An 11,427-nucleotide genomic window follows, 5' to 3' on the forward strand; every position below is an offset into this window, starting at 1 on the left:
AAGACTATTCCTTTCCCATTGAATGGTCTTGGCACCCTTTTCAAAAATCAGCTTACCGCATGGTTTATTTCTGGGCTCTAAATTGTATTCCATTGACCTAAATGTCTATCCTTATGCCAATACCACACTGTCTTGATTACTATAGCTTTGTGGTAAGTTTTACAAATTGGAAGTGTTATCCTTCAAATTTGTTCTTCCTTTCCAAGATTATTTTGGCTATTCTGGGTCCCTTGATTTTCCATATGAACTTTAGATCATCTTGTCAATTTCTTTATGACTGTCTTTATGTTTGTTTCCATCTATTTCCATGCATAAATCCTGTTCATTATAATAGAGACCACCATTGATAACTTAAGCAAGTTCAGATGTAATTTTTGCCATAGATTTGTGGTTGCCTGTTTGATCTCATCCAGGATGTTTTCTCAGGTAAAGTGGTGTCTCATTTATAATCAAACTCTTGTTTGAACCTTAGTCATCAATTTCACAGTCTGAATCATTATCAGACCAATCAGTAAATGTGTTTTTTCATCCCCCTATTTGTTGCATCTCTTCATCAAATAAAAAGAAAATAAAGTCTTGTTCTTCTGGAGGATGCAGTTGATTTAATGCCTCATCAGGCACAGACATTGACTCCTTCAGTTTCACTGGAGATGCACAGTGTCCCTCTTTTTACTTCTATCTGAGGCTTTGAGTCTAAGTCAGCCAAGCCAGAAGATAACCTCTAGACATTGCTTGAAGATTAGTTGTTTCAGTATTTTTCTTGGACTCAGTAGAATTCCAGTTCTTGAAGAATTTGGGGCAGACACTATATGAACCAGAGACTTGGTCTGATATGAATGCAAAACAGCAATTTTTTTAAGGTCTTCCATCAAGAAATAAGTTCCTTGCAACATGTGAAACTATTCTTTCTTTTTTTTTTTTGTGGTACGCGGGCTTCTCACTGTTGTGGCCTCTCCCGTTGCGGAGCACAGGCTCCGGACGCGCAGGCTCAGCGGCCATGGCTCACGGGCCCAGCCGCTCCGCGGCATGTGGGATCTTCCCGGACCGGGGCACGAACCCGTGTCCCCTGCATCGGCAGGCGGACTCTCAACCACTGCGCCACCAGGGAAGCCCTGAAACTACTCTTAATTAGAATAAAATAAATATCCGCTCAACCTTAACCCTTGCATTAAGCAAGTGATTATAACAGATGAAAAAGACGATTTTCATCCTTCCCATGTCACTAACATCTTCCCTCCAGAAGCGCTCCACTTACTGCTTACTAAACCAATGGCCCATTCATCAACTGACAGGATACCGCCTTAAACAAATGTGTCTATTTCTGACTCAGGAAATGGAAGCTTCTAGAGTGGAGGATCTCAATCAGTGGCATGGCTGAAGAGTAGAAGTTCACTGCAGGAAAACTACATTTAAAGCATTGTCAAAACACGTGTGTCTGCTCACTGTTTCCCGGGCTACCCCACTCCCGGAATATCAGGATAAGGGTAGAAGAAATAGGAAGGTGAGAAATATTTATGTGGGGAAATTTCACAGGTCAATCTGATAGCCACTGTTCTACAGTCATGCAGAAAGAAACAAAAGTTTCATAAGCCAACAGGAGCCAATCCTCCATCCCTGGGGGAAGAAGAGAGAGAGGAAAAGGGGAATGGAGAAAACGAGAGGCAGAAATGGGCTACTCAGTCTTTTTGTAAGAGCTTCTTTATTTTTATACAATTTTTATTTTTTATTTATTTTTTATTTTTTTAAAATCTTTATTGAATTTGTTACAGTATTGCTTCTGTTTTATGTTTTGGTGTGTTTTTCTTTTGGTTTCTTTTTTTCATTTCTTCTTATTGCTTTATTTATGTTTTGGTTTTTTGACCACGAGACATGTGGGATCTTAGCTCCCTGACCAGGGATCGAACCCACAATCCCTGCATTGGAAGGCAAAGTCTTAACCATTGGACTGCCAGGGAAGTCCCTATACAACTTTTAAAGGTTACACTCATTTACAGTTATTACAAAATATTGGCTATATTCCCCATGTTGTACAATACATCCTGTAGCCTATCTTGTGTACCCAATAGTTTGTACCTCCCACTCCCCCACCACTATATAGCTCCTCCCCTTTTCTTCCCACTAGTAACCGCTAGTTTGTCCTCTGTATCTGTGAGTCTGCTTCTTTTATGTTTTATTCACTAGTTTGTTGTATTTTTTAGATTTTACATATAAGTGATATCATACAGTATTTGTCTTTCTCTGTCTGACTCATCTCACTTAGTACAATGCCCTCCAAGTCCATCCATGTTGCTGCACATGGCAAAATTTGATTCTTTTTTATGGCCATTGTATGTATATGTGTGTGTGTGTATATATATATATATATATATATATATATATATATACACCACCTCTTTATCCATTCATCCGTTGATGGACACTTAGGTTGCTTCCATGTCTTGGCAATTGTAACTGATGCTGCTCTGAACATTGGGGTGCATGTAATCTTTTTAAATAAGTTCTTGGGTTTTTTCAGATATATACCTAGGAGTGGAATTGCTGGGTCATATGGTAGTTGGGCTACTCAGTCCTGCCAACCAAAAGGGCGGAAGCAATGAAAGGACCATAAAAGTAGAGCAAAAAGGTTGAAAAAGATAAAGAAACATATATCAGAAAATGATTGATGACATGCAAAATAAGAAGAATGGTAGAGCAGAGAGAAAAGAGACAGCGCAGAGCTTGTCCTAGGGAGTCAGTCAGGATATGAGAATTTACGCAAGAGACCACTGATTTAAAATGGAGTTACAGACACAGAGCCAGGGAAGAACCCTTGGGGAATGGCTCTAATTTTATTTTTGAGGAAGTGAACAAGGATTTGAGAAGAAGCAAAAAAGAATAAGTAGCAAATTTAAGGAACTTTTTTAAGAAGAGAAAATAAACTTTGGAGAAAGAAAACATGAAAGAATAGCATAAAATATTCAGCATGAGAGACCCATTCAATTTAAGACATCTTATTTTCCAAGTACATGAGGCCAACCTGTCTTTGATGGAGACTGTATAAAGTTAGATTTATAAACATCAGAGTTGTATCTGGCAGGGAGAATAAGAGTGAAATGAGGCAAGCAACCAATTATTTAGCCTCCAGTGCTCTTACATAGAATTTCAAGAATCTACCGGGTAAGCCACTTTTTAAGAAGATGATGTAGGAGACTTTGTTAATATTTCCCTGAGGGAAGCAAGAGATCAGTTAAGGAATACAGCCAGACCAAAGGCACTGCTGAATTTTTGTGTGTACTTTCAACTCAGATAAAATCATGAGTGCTGTGTTTCCAATTTTCTTATTAGGTACTATTCGCAATACTTTAAATTTTTCTTTTCCAGTTCCACAGATGTTCTGTTACACAGTTAGCCAACAAGAAGTGATTTTCGTAACATGTTTTGTTTTTTACAACATCATTTTATTTTTTATTGACGTTTCAGTGAAATTATTCATCACTGTATTGATTGGTCCACCTAGAAACTAGGGATATTGTGGTACTGAGGAGCTGGAGTGAGATGGTTCCAGGTCCAAACCCTACTCTATCACTTGCTAGATGTGTAATTCAGGACAAAGTATCTCATCTCTCTGTTCTAAGGTAATCCCACCTCAAAGGAGTAAATTAGGCAATTTTTATAGAACATTCATTACAGTGCCTTGTACATAGTAAATGCTCAATAAATAGCCATTATTGTTATTATTTTTTGGAACAGTCCTTGTCCTAAAAACAAACAAAAAGCCTATATTCAAAAGAAAAGGAAGGAAATAGACACTTAGTAGCATTAGGAAGAAGAAACGGGCTTAGTCTCTTCTTTTAAAGTGGGGATAATAAAAACACCAAAGTGGCTGTGAACATTAAATGGAACAGCACATATGAAGTACCCCACACAATGATCAATCAGTGTACTTAATGGCAAGCACCTGGTTAGTGCTGTATAGAAACGGGCCTTTTTACTGCTCTAAGTTGAGGAGGGTGATCGTGCTATATCAATAACCAGCAGGGGAGTCTGGCCACACTGACACCAGGTCAAAAATGGTAATCTTACAGTAGCACCGTGACCATGTCAAAGTACTGCAAAGCAAGCCCTATGTTAATGCAAAGATTTGTCATTATTAGAATGGAGATTCAGATCAAATATACATAATTGAAAAAAAAAAAAACCTTTTGGGTGAGTGGTTTTGCTTCCAAGCAAAAAGATCTTGGAAACTTGAGATGGAAGAAGCGGGCACCAAGGAAGGAGAAAAGAACCCAGAATGGGGAGATTCGAAGCCCGTGTTGTCTGTTTCACAACTGAATCAGGCTACTCGAGCATTTGGAATCAGGGTGTGGAGAAACAGTGTGGTTGCCTCCGGGCAGCTGAGTGAAGCAGACTTGGAAGGGCTTTGGCACTGGGCAAGTGAGGGAAAGGAAGCCAATATGGAAGTGGACCTGAAGGGGGATGGAGGAGAGGCAATGCTCTTTACAATTGAGCTGACCTGAACATCAGGAGAGGTGTTTTCCTGAAAAACAGAAAATTTAACCATTAGTCGATGAGCTTTATGCCTGGATTTGGGCTTTTGTTGAGATGTTGGTATCACATGGAAACATCTGACAAGTCCCTTCTCATGACCCAACATGGGAAGCCAGATTGATTTGGAAGGTTATGCTGTGGTTTGGAGGCTATTCAAAGTTTAGTATTTTGTTTTATCAGTGTATAGAGCTCCAGACTGAAAGGTTTCTCAGTAAGTCCAACATAACCAGTCTTTCCTTTGACATACGGACAGGAAGGGCCACTGCACGTGGGGGTGGAGGCTGTGCCTTGCCCACAGAAGGTCTCCAGAGGGGTGAGTGGGAACAGATCTAGCCTGATCTTTTCACCGAGATGCAGGACAGGAGCTTTTTAGTAACTCGTACGGTCGTTCTACATGAGTTAACAGTGGGTATGGGAGTTGATTTCTGTTGATTCGCTTAAGCCCAAGGTACGTTTGTGTTTAGGAGCCGTTTGGACCTAACAAACAAACAAATGAGCAATCAAACGCTAGAATCATACTTGGCACAAGATGAGCACAGTGTGAGAGGCTTATGGACATGGGACTGAAACTGACAGAGAGAAGGGGAGATTCATGTCTCTCCTTTCATCTCACACTTACGTCATGAGCCTACAATCATCCCTGGGTGGAACGTAAATGGAATTCAAGGTATTGCCTCACTCTCTTTCTCTTGATGTCAGGATACTAGCAGATACTCTCAAAAGAGGTGATTGAAGAGAGTTTAATGAAGGGACCTTCTACAAAAATGTGGACAGGGTTAAGGGAAACCAATAAAGGATGGTGATTCCCCATGGTTGGCAATCTGTAAGTCAGAAGTGACAAGGGAAGGAGTAGTTATCAGAATTTCCAGGGATGAGCTGCCCTTCAGGAGCCATGACCTTTTGTAGAGAAGAAACACAGTCACAACGAAGAGTGCCTTTCTTCCTTATAATACCGTGTTAATAGCCCCTATGCCACTCAAAGCAGAATGTTCTGGAGTCAAGGTCAAATGGATTCTTCTTCCTTTCCACCAATATTCAAAAAGCTTTACACATTTTAAAGTGCATATTGAACTCTGACTTTCTTTTATAGTTTTTTGTTTTTCTATTATTTCTGATTGCTTTTAATTTTTCTTGTAGAGAAACAGTACCTCCCTTCTTCTCCATGTTATGAATGGATTCCAGCTTCTTACTCATGCTAACTATTACATGGAAGTCATTCCATTTTTATTCTTCTTAAAGAACACTGACTCTCCTTTTTAATTTGGATTATTGATTTCTAGGCCTGCTGAAGAAATGTTGTTCTGAGACTTATTTGTAAAAAATGATTATAAGAAGTGTTAAGTAGTTGTATTACTGGGTTAGCTTATCTTTTCCTTTATCCCACACTTTTTCCTAGATTTTCACCCTTGATTAGATGAATAATATCACTTAGTGATATGCAAAAGAAGATATGAGTGACATCTGTTTTTTTGAGTGCTAGGTTTTTTTTTACTTAATTCTAATTTATTTTATTTTTTTATTGAAGTATAGTTGATTTACAACGTTGTACCAGTCTCTGCTGTACAGCAAAGTGACCAGTTATACACATATAGACGTTCTTTTTTTTATATTCTTTTCCATTATGGTTTATCACAGGATATTGAATATAGTTCCCTATGCTATTCAGTAGGACCTTGTTTATCTATCCCATATGTAATAGTTTGCATCTGCTAATCCCAAACTCCGAGTCCTTTCCTCCCCCACTCTCCTCCCCCTTGGCAACCACAAGTTTATTCTCTATGTCTGTGAGTCTGTTTCTGTTTTGTAGATAAGTTCAGTTGTGCCATGTTTTAGATTCCACATATAAGTGATATATGGTATTTGTCTTTCTCTTTCTTATTTTACTTAGTATGATAATCTCTAGTTGCATCCATGTTGCTGCAAATGGCATTATTTCATTCTTTTTTATGGCTGAGTGGTATTCCATTGTACATATGTACCACATCTTCTGTATCCATTCATCCATCAATGGACATTTAGGTTATCTCCATGTTTTGGCTATTGTGAATAGTGCCGCTTTGAATATAGGCATGCATGTATCTTTTTGAATTAGAGTTTTGTCCAGGTATATGCCCAAGAATGGGATTGCTGGATCTTATGGTAATTCTATTTTTAGTTTGCTGAGGAATCTCCACAGTGTTTTCCATAGTGGCTGCACCAACTTACATTCTCACCAACAGTGTAGGAGGGTTCCCTTTTCTCCACACCCTCTCCAGCATTTGTTATTTGTAGACTTTTTAATGATGGCCATTCTGACTGGCGTGAGGCAGTACCTCATTGTAGTTATGATTTGTATTTCTCTAATAATTAGTGATGTTGAGCATCTTTTCATGTGCCTGCTGGCCAGATGTATGTCTTCTTTGGAGAAATGTCTATTAAGGTCTTCTGCCCATTTTTCGGTTGGGTTGTTTTTTTGTTGTTGAGTTATATGAGCTGTTTGTATATTTTGGAGATTAAGCTCTTGTCTGTCGCATCATTTGCAAATATATCCTCCCATTCCGAAGGTTGTCTGTTCGTTTCTTTTATGATTTCCTTTGCTATGCAAAAGCTTGTAAGTTTGATTAGGTCCCATTTGTTTATTTTTGCGTTTATTTCTATCTACTTAATTCTAGAATGGGTTATCTGGTTAATGTGGAATGGGCTTTTATATTTTTTGCTGGCTGCTAACTGAGAGAATACCAACCTTCAGCTACAGGTTAGATCATCTTTAGATGTAATGTAATCTGAAAACCAAGTCTTTAATCACCTTGAGATAAGATAAACTCTTGACTGTCATGTGTATTATTCCAACAGCTAACATGCTGTTGGTTTCATCATTTGGACATATGCAAAAACCACTGCCTGCAGGATAGCAGAGTGACATGAAGTATGGGGAGTGCCAGGGGAACCAGCACCAATGATGAAAAGTGAGAACTCCCTGTACCTCGTCTTCCCCACTTATCTGTGATTTGAACCAGGCCTTAGGCAAAACACTGAAGCCACAAAGGGAGCTAGGGGAGATGTAAAACAATCTTGGCAAAGAGTCCTTGATATGAAGGGCCTCATCCCCTAAAGAGCACATGCCACAAATGTATTTTAAAAAGAAAAGGCTGGGCTTCCCTGGTGGCGCAGTGGTTGAGAGTCTGCCTGCCGATGCAGGGGACACGGGTTCGTGACCCGGTCTGGGAGGATCCCACATGCCGCGGAGCGGCTGAGTCCGTGAGCCATGGCCGCTGAGCCTGCACATCCAGAGCCTGTGTTCCGCAACGGAAGAGGCCACAACAGTGAGAGGCCCGTGTACCGCAAAAAAAAAAAAAAAAAAAAAAAAAGGCTGTGTACGTAATGTTAGAATAATGATGTCACGAGCAAATGACCTAAATGGTCCTGCTCTGTTTCATTATTATTCACTGAGCCAAAAACCATCGACAAAAACCAAAGACATAACGGTCCTAAGCATTTAGAAGACATGAGACAGAAGACATGAAAGACATTTCAAGGCCTCCAAGGTTCACCATGGTCTGGATCCCACACTCTCCTATCTGTTTTAGGGACCTTATGTTTTTTATTATTTCTATTCTCCCCAGAATCTTTAACTTCTGCATCCTTCTCTCTCTTCTGTCCATTTTCTCACACTAAAAATAAAAAATAAAAGCAGGAAAAGAAAAAGAAAAGAAAAGCAAAAAGAAGACAAGAAAGGAAAAATAAACTATTTTAAATTCACTACCCTTTTTGGAGATTCCCCTTCACCACTAAACTCAACGAGGAGATCATTTACATTTGCGGACATCGTTTCCTTACTTCCCACCAATTTCTCAACATATTTCCGTCTGGATTCTTCTCTTACCAAAATATGAAACTATTTTAATAAAGATCACTAACACTAATAATTTTCTTGTTACCAGATTCAGTCTATATTTTGGTCCTCATCTTCATTCAGTAGCCACACTGATGACCAACCCCTTCTTTAAACACTCTTATCCTTTGGCTTCCATGATACCATGCCCTTCTGGTTTTCCTCCTTCCTTTGTGGCTGCTACTTCTTCAGCCTCTTTTTTGGTTCATCCTCTTTTACGCTGCCTGTAAGTTCCTCAAGGTTCAGTTGTAGGCTCTCTAGTCTACCTCCTTAGGCAATTTCAAACACACCCACAGCTTAAATACCATATATCTTAAATGTGCATCTATCTTGGACCTTTCCTTTAAGCTCCGGACCAAGATAGCTCTTTGAAATATTTGTTGGCATGTCTCAGAGGCACTTCTCCCTCAAACACCCCAAATTGAACATATGGAAGTCTGGTTCAAGATGGTGATGTAAGAAGATACTGAACTCACCTCTTGCCATTGACACACTGAATCTACAGCTATATGTGAAACAGTTTCCTCTGGAGGCGGGGTGGGGGGAACTGGCAGAGCAACTCCTTCACATTGGGCAAATGAGGGAAATCACATTGAAGTGGGTAGGAGAGGTTGAGACCCAATCTCACCGTAAACCCCACCTCCCGGCATGGTGACCCACAATCAGAAGGGAACTCAAAACACACAGCTTCTCCCTGAGAAGTGAAGGGTTTAAACCCCACATCAGGCACCCTAACTTTTAAGACCAGCACCTGAGATACGAAGCCGCAAAACATCTGGCTTTGAAGATCAGTGGGGCCCATGCCCACAAGACCCTTGAGACTCTGGTGAACTGCGATACAGCTCCTAATGGACTCCCACACAGACTCACCCACCCCAGGGCCCAGTGCAGAAGCAGCCCTGTGAAAAGCGCCCAGACTTTATGTGGAAGAAGCTTATCTGCTAATTTTAAAGTGTTGAGCTGAGGAACAGGGGCCTGCTGCGATACTCTCTGGGGATGGAAGCTTGTGGGCGCCATCTTCCTGCTGTCCCTCTGCCTTGCTAAACCTGGCAGGAACCATCTTCTTTTTTTTTTTTTATTCCTTTTTTTTTTTTTCCTATTTTTTCTTTTCTTTGCTTCTTTTCTTTTTCCTTTCTTTTTTTCTCAGGTGCCGTCTTTGCACTCACCCTCTGCTTCACTTCAGCCAGTGGGAGCCATCTGCCTGCTTTCCCTCTCCCACACTCCACAGCCCTAGTATCTCCCAGAGGGGAGCTTCTACAAACATCTGGTGCCCTGGTCTGTACATCTGGTGACCCAGTTTTGTGTCTGCCACCCAGGGACACTCCTTGACAACCTGGCTGTAGAGGCTGCGGGTGGGGCTTTCTTTGCTCATCCTAGAGCTTTGGCCTTAGGGGCAGGCTTAAGGTTTAGCACACATCTAGGAGCTACAGAGCTGCCCTCAGGGAACATAGGCTGGGGTCCATCGACTTTGTGCTCTCCCTCTGTCTAACTACAGCTCACCAGTATCTCCCAGAAGGAGCTTATACACTTGTCTAGAGCCCCAATTTTCATGACTGCTGCCCAGGGGACACCTCCAGATCACCTGGCTCTGATAACCCGTGGAGATTGTGCCGGCAGTCCCATAAGACTACATATATGTGCATTCCATAAAAGCTGCCTGAGTGTCTGGCTTCCAATAACCTGAATCTAGGTACTGACTGAGATCATCCCCTTTGGGACACCGACTGGTCTTGGCCCACCCTCAACTACTGAGAGTTACTGAAAATAAAATAGTCTGCTTAGACAATCACAAAAGTTTGAAAGACAACCAAGAACTAGGGCAGGATTGAATGATAAGGTTCATCTCCTACACAAGGCCAACTCTTCAAGACTCGGAGAGGTGGCTACTCCCCCTGATGCATAGAAACCAACACAGAAAGTCATGCAAAACGAAGAAACAGAGGAAAATGTTCCAAATGAAAGAACAAGATAAAACCTCAGAAAATAGACCTTAATGAAATGAAGATAAATAATTTGCCTGATAAAGAGTTCAAGTAATGATCCTAAAGAAGCTTGCTGAACTCATGAGAAGAATGGATGAACACAGTAAGAACTTCAACAAACAGATAGAAAATGAAATATCAAACAGAAGTCACAGAGCTAAAGAAACACAATAACTGAATTCAAAAAAATACTAGAGGGCTTCCCTGGTGGCGCAGTGGTTGAGAGTCCGCCTGCCGATGCAGGGGACACGGGTTCGTGCCCCGGTCCGGGAGGATCCCACATGCTGCGGAGCGGCTCGTCCCGTGAGCCATAGCCGCTGAGCCTGCACGTCCAGAGCCTGTGCTCCACAACGGGAGAGGCCACAACAGTGAGAGGCCCGCGTACCGCAAAAAAAAAAGGAGCACCTCCTTAATATTGCACCCAAAGCACCTCTCTTTCCACACCTTAGTCCCAGCCCTGATTTTAGGTTTTGTGAGTCACGCAGTCTCTGTAACAATTTCTCAACTCTGCCATTGCAGGGTGAAAGCAGCCATGGATATGTGAATAAGTGAACATGGCTGTGTTGCTATAAAACTTTATTGATAACAGGTGACAGGGTGAGTTTGGCTTGAGGGCCATAGTTTTCTGACCCCTGCCCCAAGCTCAGGAGCCACAAATACAAGGAACACAGTTGGGCAAGAATAAAAAAGACCACAGTAAATAGCTGGACCAGAGGAGACCCTCCCTTTCAGGGTGGCTTTCCCTACTCCATACTGAGCAGTGGGCAGCAGTGGCACTTCCCAAGTCCTGCAGAACTCGTGACATGTTCCAAAAGGTCTTTTTTGTTTTCTCTCACATTTGAACGTGGTCACATTTGGCTGACTATAGAGTTTTGGTGTAAAAATAATTTCCCCTCGGAACTAGAGACACTGTTGTCTTTCGGTATCTTGTATTGATGATGGAAAATTCATTGATATTCTGCCTCATATTTTTTTGTCAGTAACCTCTCTTTTTTCCTCTGGGAACTTTTAGGATTTTCTCTTGATCTTCAGAGGGAAGAGAAAAAT

General features: G+C 41.2%; 1 pseudogene; it reads right to left on the reverse strand.

Annotated features, from left to right (window-relative positions):
* Positions 1 to 249: 249 nt before the first annotated feature.
* Positions 250 to 869, reverse strand: LOC114901852 (annotated as a pseudogene).
* Positions 870 to 11,427: the final 10,558 nt, after the last annotated feature.

The sequence above is a fragment of the Monodon monoceros genome, unplaced genomic scaffold (genome assembly GCF_005190385.1).
Source record: "Monodon monoceros isolate NGI ecotype Baffin Bay Population unplaced genomic scaffold, NGI_Narwhal_1 Super_Scaffold_2, whole genome shotgun sequence".
NCBI lineage: Eukaryota > Metazoa > Chordata > Mammalia > Artiodactyla > Monodontidae > Monodon > Monodon monoceros.